Here is an 8,039-nt window from a genome sequence, read left to right as displayed (position 1 = left end):
CAAAAAACAAAAAAAAAAAAACATGTGGTTTTCTTTCTTTTCATTAGTGCCCTGAGCAGAGTGTATAGGGTTATAAAATCTTAAGTTCATCTTTTTTGACTAGAGGCTATTGTAACATTTCCAGATGGGGGAAGAGAACCAGGTAAAACTGTTCTGGAAAGGTCATAAGCCTGTGGACAGAAGAGAATTAAAAGTGCAGTTTTGAATGACCAACACACAATGCTTTTGTGGTAGTTTTCTGAAGAGAATGTTGGATCAATATAAAACCATGTTCAATTGGCAGTGATGTCTAAAATAACTTCAGATCTGGCTTCAGAAAGAGCTAGGAGAGAAAAAAAAGAATTACACAAAGAAGCGTGTGGGTGCCGGGCGGTGGTGGCGCACGCCTTTAATCCCAGCACTTGGGAGGCAGAGGCAGGTGGATTTCTGAGTTCGAGGCCAGCCTGGTCTACAGAGTGAGTTCCAGGACAGCCAGGGCTACACAGAGAAACCCTGTCTCGAAAAACCAAAAAAAAAAAAAAAAAACCAAAAAAAAAAAAAAAGAAGAAGAAGAAGCATGTGGGCAACTAGAAATTTGTCTCTCATAGAGTAAGTCTTGATAACAGATAATTCATTCACAGAAGCTTCTAAAGTATTCAGCATGCTTGTGACAGAAGTCTAGAATAATGAAAAAAGGGTACGTGTCTCAATTCAGTCTAAAACATACCATTCTGAGGGCTGGGGAGATGGCTATCAGTAAAGAGCTTGACTTACAAGCATAGGAACTGAATATGATCTCCAGAACCCATGTTGAAACGTTGGGTGTAGAGGCACATATACCTGAAATCCTGGTGCTGAGGAGCAGAGACAGGTAGATCGATCCCTGTGGCCTGATGTCCAGGCAGCCTAGGCTACTTGGAGTATTCCAGGCCTAGATTGGCAGCACTAAAGGAACCATATCCAAGGATAGCCTCAGGCCACCATATGTATGCAAACAAATGTACATGCACACATTCATGTGTACCTGCACACACACACACACACTACCATTTGACATAAGAGCTTGGAATTGTATGAATTTTATAAGCCATGTACATGACTGTCCCTTCATTTCCTAGGATTTATGCAGTGACTCGAGCACCATTAAAGACAGTCTCTGAAGGTCAGAACAATGTGAACAGCCTGGATGTGTGCACTGTCAGCTAAATAAGCCATGGGGCTGAAGGGATAGGCCTGGAATTCTTCCACAGAGTAGGCCTGGCAAATTCCCATGAAATTAGGTCACTAGGCAAGTGTCCCAGGGCTGGCAGCATACTTAGGATTCTTACTTAATCTCCCTTCTAAGTGTGTTTTTTAAGAGTCTTTAGCACTTAGAAATTTTGCTAAGGTAGTATCTGAAATAGAAGAATGGTCTGAAAGTATATCAGATGAATACTAAGTCTGAAGAATACAGATTAGAAAGCCCAGAAAAGGAAGAGAGAAGCTTAGACATAGAGACTCCAGTGTAAGGACCATTCCATTAACAAGCATTTACCACAAATGTTCAATATATCTAATACTCCAGCGTCTCTGTAAGTCAGGAAGTAGAAATCCTAGGTCAGGTTTCCATTCATTTGGAAATTTGGTAACAGCCCAAACAGGGCAAATGCGCCATTTTAAACCACACCTCCCCTATGTTGCTCTTCAGAAAGATAACCTTGACTCTGGATTCAGTAACTCTGGAAGCACTGGCCTGGCATACTGAATTACAAGGCTTTCCCTCTTCTGGCATCTCAGAGTTCCAACTCTGTTTTTAGATTCCTGTTTCCTGGCACTTTTGCTTTTAAACTTCTCTGAACAAATACCCACTTGAGTGCTCTTGGATACCCAATAATGGTTCTTCATCAACAGAACCTTAAGGTCAAGTGTTTGGAACTTAAGGAATTCTCCTTTATCTTAGTATGTGGTTACTCTCCACATAGCCAGTGACAATACAACTTCCTGGGGAACATTAAGAACCTCCGGTCACTGTCTGAAGTTCCTGACAGGATGAGAAGGTAGTCCCTTGCCTCTCTGTGCTTCAGTGAAAAGGTGACCCATGCTCATAGAATACTCATAAAAAGATAACATCTTAGACTCAGAGTCTAACAGTGTGGACTGTGGGCTTTTTTTTTTTTTTTTTAATTTCAAAAGGAAGTATTAGACACTGGCCACTCTAAGCTAACAGGTTAAAAATATGTGTCAGAGAGATGTCTGCTTCCTCACGAGGACACCACGATGTTACATGTACCCTCCTTTAGCTTCAGTTCACTGACAGCAGAATTTTCTGTTTCTTACAAGTTTTATCTTCTTCTAATAGTGAGGAATAGCTCATATCACGTTGTAAACCTAATTATTTGAAGAAGGTTTTTTTTATGTCACATGTGGTTGGCTGCTTATCTGTAATGTGCAGAAATACTAATCTTATTTGGAAATAACCACAAGGATCTGCTAAATTATAGATAAAGTCTGAATCACTTTATGCCTAATTATAAAAATAATGAGTAAAATATCAAAGAAATTTGTTTGGGGAATTCTAGTGAGAGAAAGAAGCACTAATAATTTTCCTAATAGGACTTTGGAAATAACTATACTCCCAGTTTTATAGGAAAATAGTTTCATTATTATTAATGTTTTTAATTCCCAAAAGTTAGTTGTGATTTTTTTTTTGTACATAAGCTTGCTTGGAAAACAGACAAAATGATATCATTATTATGTGAATTTTATTGTCTCTCTATGAAAGCAAAAATAAACAGAAAGATTAATTTCAGATAAAGATAAAGACATCTCTGCAACTAAACAGTCCTTGGCAAATGAGTTTAATTTCCTGGGACTTGATTTCTGCATCTATAAAATAAAGAGACTGGAATTAGATCACTCCTGATGGGAATCCTGAGGGTGTGTGTTCCTCGGTCAGAGTAAACTGGAAGTCTCTGTTCTCACTGCCCTATGGAGACTCATAGGAAGCCTGTGCCCTGGAGGGCCTCACCTCTGCTGAGGCCAAATGTTCCCAATTGATTTAGCTACAGAATTGCCCTCTGGCTGCTTTATTTGACTAAATCAAAATAGCCAAAATTTTTGGGAATGCTGGCTGGAAGGATAGTAAGTGTCCCAGCCTCCATAGTGAGTTGTTTTGTGTACTTCAGACAAGAGAGTGAAGAGCTAAGCCAGCTTTCCTTTCCTCCCCTTTCTCCTTCATCCCAACTCACTCACTTCCTCCTTTTAAAATAGGAGATAGGGCCAGTCTCCTGTTCCTACATTAACTAGCCTTAAACTCATTGTATGGCTGAGGATGATTTTGAACTCCAGATCCTTCTGCCTCTGTCTCCTGACACAGATAAGCATCACTTAGCTTTAGTAGGGGCTTTATGCATGCTGGACAAGAATCTATTAACTACTTCTCTAGCCCTCATTTCCCCCTTAAACAAATATTAGAATCTTATGTGTGCACAAATCCAATTACTCTTCCCAGATTTTTAGGTCCCATGAACATTGAAAATCACAAATGCCACGAACATATAAAGTGCCATAAGTTAAGTCCACCTACAACTCCTGTTCTACTTTGGCCCAAACCTTTCTTAATTAATAAACAAATCCCAAAGGCACAAAAGGAACAGATGACCAGAGCCCTAGTCTAGATTTTCTCATTCTCATGCTTCAGTAACTGTCACATATCACTAGCCACATTTATTCTTCAAGCACTGACAATCGTCACCTCACACACTGTGGCACACATGCTGAAGAATGAAAGAAAGCCACTAATTTAAGTTACAGTTGAGACATAAAGTGTGTGAGGTATGAGTTGGTTCTGATGCTAAAGTCCTGTTCCCTAATTGGTTCTTGATCCATCAATAAAGATAGCAGAGGCCAATGGCTGAGGACTGGATGGAACACTTAGAGTTGGGAGAATGGAAGGAGCTGGGGAAGGAGAAGGAAGTAGTATCTGCAGGAGATAAAGCCAACCAGCCATGTGAGTTTTCAGTTTGAGTGGCCAATGGCCACTCTATCAGATTGTGCCTGGGATGGCAGGGGAAGTTTAGCAGTGCCCAGTCATTAAGTTAGCAAAGGCATTTTAAGATTAACTAGTGTGTGTGTGTGTGTGTGTGTGTGTGTGTGTGTGTGTGTTGTTGTTGTTGTTGTTGTTGTTGTTGTTGTTGTTGTTGTTGTTTCATCCATGGATCCAAGGGAATCTGGGTTGGGGTTGGTAGTACAGCCTGTTCCCAGAGTTTAAGACTCCCTAGCAAAAGCTACACACTACAGTATGACTGATGATAGAACATTATGTGTTATATTATAAAAAAAAAAAAAAAAAAAAAAAAAAAAAAAAAAAAAAAAAAAAGCAGCCATGACTGCCAGTGTGAAGTGCCCATTCCGACATTTCACAAAAAGAACTCTAGAATTTCAGGTGTAGACCTTGATATATAGTTTGCTTAGAATTCTGTTTGCTAAAGCAAATAAAACAAAACAAAGCATATAAATATAGTTTGCTTAAAAACAAGATAATGACAAAACTCTGTGACTTCCTGAGAAGAAAGTATGAATATTGATGTTTTAGGTAGACTTCGATAGGTAGAAATTAATAGTTCGTTGATTACATTCAGGTCAGTGCTTGACTAAGTAAGCAAGAGAGGGTCACAGACAAATGTGTACCTAGTAAGAATCATGCTATGGGCAATTTTCCTATACCTTTCAGGAATGAAGAAACAAGTCAGCGAGCCCTCTTCCTCCATTTCTTATTTCTTATGGATCCCCTTCTTTTGTCCTCCTCCTCTTCTTCTTCCTCCTTCTCCTCCTCTTCTTCCTTCTAACATGAGACTGTGTCTCTGAGAATTCCTTTGGTTTGTGGGTAGCTATGAGAGTTAGGCAGTCCCTCTGTTTTCTGTCAAGAAACCCTTCAAAGGAACAGGGCTCTGAGCTGCCTGAGGAATATCAATTTGTGCTGTAATCCAAAAGCAAGAACCTTTTTTTCTTTTTAATCTCAGTTTCCCACAAACATGCAGAGTCACCTCATTTTTAAAAGAAGTACTTGTTTTGACCTTCAGATATCTCTTTACACTTGTCCTAGGCACAAACAGTCCTTCAGAAAGCATCAGAGCTGCCTGCTGGAATCATGGTGTCCTTCCTGAGGCAAGGACCGGGCAACAGACTGTCACTTTTCTTCATTACCTCGTCCACCTGTAACCTTTGAACTTCATGAGACTTAAGCAAATTAAAGGATTAGATTCCATGACAACTCAAGGTAATGAAAACCTTTCTCCAGGGAATCAACTGAGCTGTAGAAAGACTATATGTGAATTTCCTAGGGTCATGGCATTTGACTCTTCAATGAGCCATTATGGAAAGGTACAGGACATACTTCCTAGATATCTGCTAAGAGGCTATGGTTTGAACCAGAAAGTTGTAGATTTGGGATCAGATATGAGGCTTTTTTTCCCCATATGGCTTCAGGCATTTAGAGAAATTTAGGTAATAGTGTATTTTTAAAATCCTAAGCTGGGTGTGGTGGTAAGTGCCTGTCATCCCAGTATAAAACTTTAGAATAAAAGAAAAATTAGTTGATCAGCTTAAAGGCTGAATCTGAGGCTTAGCCTTATTAAAGCTACAGTGTACTTTGGAAAATTAAGTGCGTAGATGCAGGAGATTGAGGAGTTCAAAGCCACCCTTGGCTACACAGCAAATCAGAGGTCAACTGGGTTTTGTGAGACCCTATTTCAGAAACAGCCTACCAACAAACTAACCAACAACAAACCCCCAAAACAAAAAACAAAGGTGTTTCCAATTCAAAGACTCTAGTATGAAGTTAGGGAAGCTCCATGGTGGGAAAGCCAGCCATGATCAGTGCACATCAATCTGCAGAGAACACAACATCTCATGACTGGGGAAGCCTCTCTTTAGTTACTCAGTGATTACACAGGAAATACATTCACGTGGAAATCTGTAAGCCAGGTGTCTTATTTCATGCCTCTAATCACAACCCTTTGGAGGCTGCAGCAGAAGGATTTCCTCAAGATAGAGGCCAGCTGGAGCTGCATAGAATTCTAGGCAGATCTGGGCTACACAGTGAGTCCTGGGCTAACCTGGGCTGTATGCAAGTTTGAGACAAACTGGGTACAAAGCAGAATTCAGACCAGAATGGGATATGGAAAGAGTGAGATTCTGCATCATATATTAGCAAATAAATTAATTAAAGCCTGAGCAATGCCCAATGCAATCATTCTTTTGGTTTTAAGCTTTTCTGTAGAAAGCAACAGCAGTCTACACATAACAGTCACCCCTGAGAGAGCCTGGAGTTTACAAGTTGGAAACAGTAGCTTCTGGAAGATTATGAAATGTCCACATTGCTATATTTACTGCAGCAGCTTACACCATGTCAACTTTTGGCTGACTGAAGACCTGGGTCCTCTTAATGCAACAGAAAAAGGTGAAAATAATTTCCTACCTTAGGAAAGAACTGGGACTCAAAAAAAAAAATCAGTAAGTATATCCAAGCACTTACAAGATGATGGAATTAAGAATTTATCACACTGAAGAGAAGGCCTTCCTGTGATTTTGCTGTGAGTTATTTACTAAGACCTTCCTGCTTGCACATCTCCTGCATCTTGAGTGTGGAAACTGCTGGGGTAATGCTGGCCAGAATTCAGGGATGAAGTAAGAAGTCTTGGAATGAAAGCAGAGCTGGCTGATTAACTGAGGGCTGGCCTCGTTAAATCCACACTGCATTCTGAGATAAAAATTGAGTCTGTGTCTTAGTTGACCATCAACTTTCCAATCTCTACTTGACCTTCCCCAGTGGTTTGAAATCTATTGTTTTCTCTCCTTGAGAAAAAATTTTATTGTTTCTCCCAAGACAGCCAACTTTCTTCCACGGGGGGAAGAAATGTCCTGATAAAATAGAGTCTAAGCTACAAGGAAAAAAATGCCTTGAACCCCCACAATAGAGTAGTTCCTGGTGCTGGAAGACACTAGACACTCTCTGAAGGTTACTGAAGCAATGAATTAATGAGAGAATGAGAGAACTAGAGGGGTGCCCAGCAGTGGACTTGTGAATGCGTGGTGCTTCCTGCACCCTTCTGATTTGTCTGGACCTCTAGTGTTGTGCTGGTTAAGCCTGGGCTGGTTTGTTCCATTCAGAGCCTGGCTCCCAGCATGCCTGACTTAGTAACTGTAAATTCCATGGTGAGCTTGAAAATAGCCCTTTGCACACTTTCTCTATCAATTTAGCCTGGTTTTACCAGACCTGAAGTTTTACGAAATCCCCAGTATTATAAATTCCTATCAAAGGCCAGTGAGACACCTAGAGAAAAATGTTCTGTTAGGTTCACTGAAAATGAAGACAGCAGGTTTTCCCTTTAGTTCCTTGGATTATTTATTACAGGTCTACAGCGTATCTCATCTCCCCGGTCTTTTCTGAGGATATTTAAGTTCAGATTTCTCTTCCAGCATCTCCCAATAAGCTCTTCTTAATAAATGACAATACTGCAATCAAGTCTACTTTGCAAGAAATAAACATGCCACCAAGGAAATCTGCCTCCTCGCTTTCTCAGAAGCAACTCCACATTTCTGGGAGGGTTAGATGGAAGAGGAATAAAGGTGATCTATTTATATGATCCCACTACCTTTGTGCTATGGCTGTCTGGTTCCTGCATCCCGAGACTTCAGCTTTTCTCTACCTCACTTTCTCTTATCTTGTCAAATGTTAGAGAAGAGTTGTTGAGGGGGTGGAAGCACAACACCAAAAGGATTCGGGGTATGGGGATTGAGAAAACAGAAACTTTCAGGTAAGGCATTGAACCATTTCCATAAGAATAAAGCGGTCAAAATTTGATGGTGGTGGTGGTGTGTATTCATGTGTACTAGAAGTTAATGTGTCACTGATTGAGCTAGTTTGATTGGCCAGGGATCTGCCTGTCTCTGCCTCTGCAAAGCTAGAATGTATTACAAGTGTATACCACCATGCCTGGTATTTTTATGTAGGCGCTAGAACTTAAACTCAGGTCCTTATGTTTGCATGTTAAACTCATGCTGATTGAGCTGTCTCCCTA

General features: G+C 40.4%; 1 long non-coding RNA gene across 1 annotated transcript; it reads left to right on the top strand.

Annotated features, from left to right (window-relative positions):
* The first annotated feature begins 1,955 nt into the window (after positions 1-1,955).
* Positions 1,956-7,820, top strand: LOC143434911 (uncharacterized). Its single transcript, XR_013104766.1, has 3 exons — positions 1,956-2,049; positions 5,063-5,236; positions 6,228-7,820. It is a non-coding gene; the product is annotated as an uncharacterized LOC143434911 (long non-coding RNA).
* Positions 7,821-8,039: the final 219 nt, after the last annotated feature.

The sequence above is a fragment of the Arvicanthis niloticus genome, chromosome 18 (genome assembly GCF_011762505.2).
Source record: "Arvicanthis niloticus isolate mArvNil1 chromosome 18, mArvNil1.pat.X, whole genome shotgun sequence".
Classification (NCBI taxonomy): domain Eukaryota; kingdom Metazoa; phylum Chordata; class Mammalia; order Rodentia; family Muridae; genus Arvicanthis; species Arvicanthis niloticus.
This window is presented reverse-complemented; position numbering and strand designations above follow the sequence as displayed.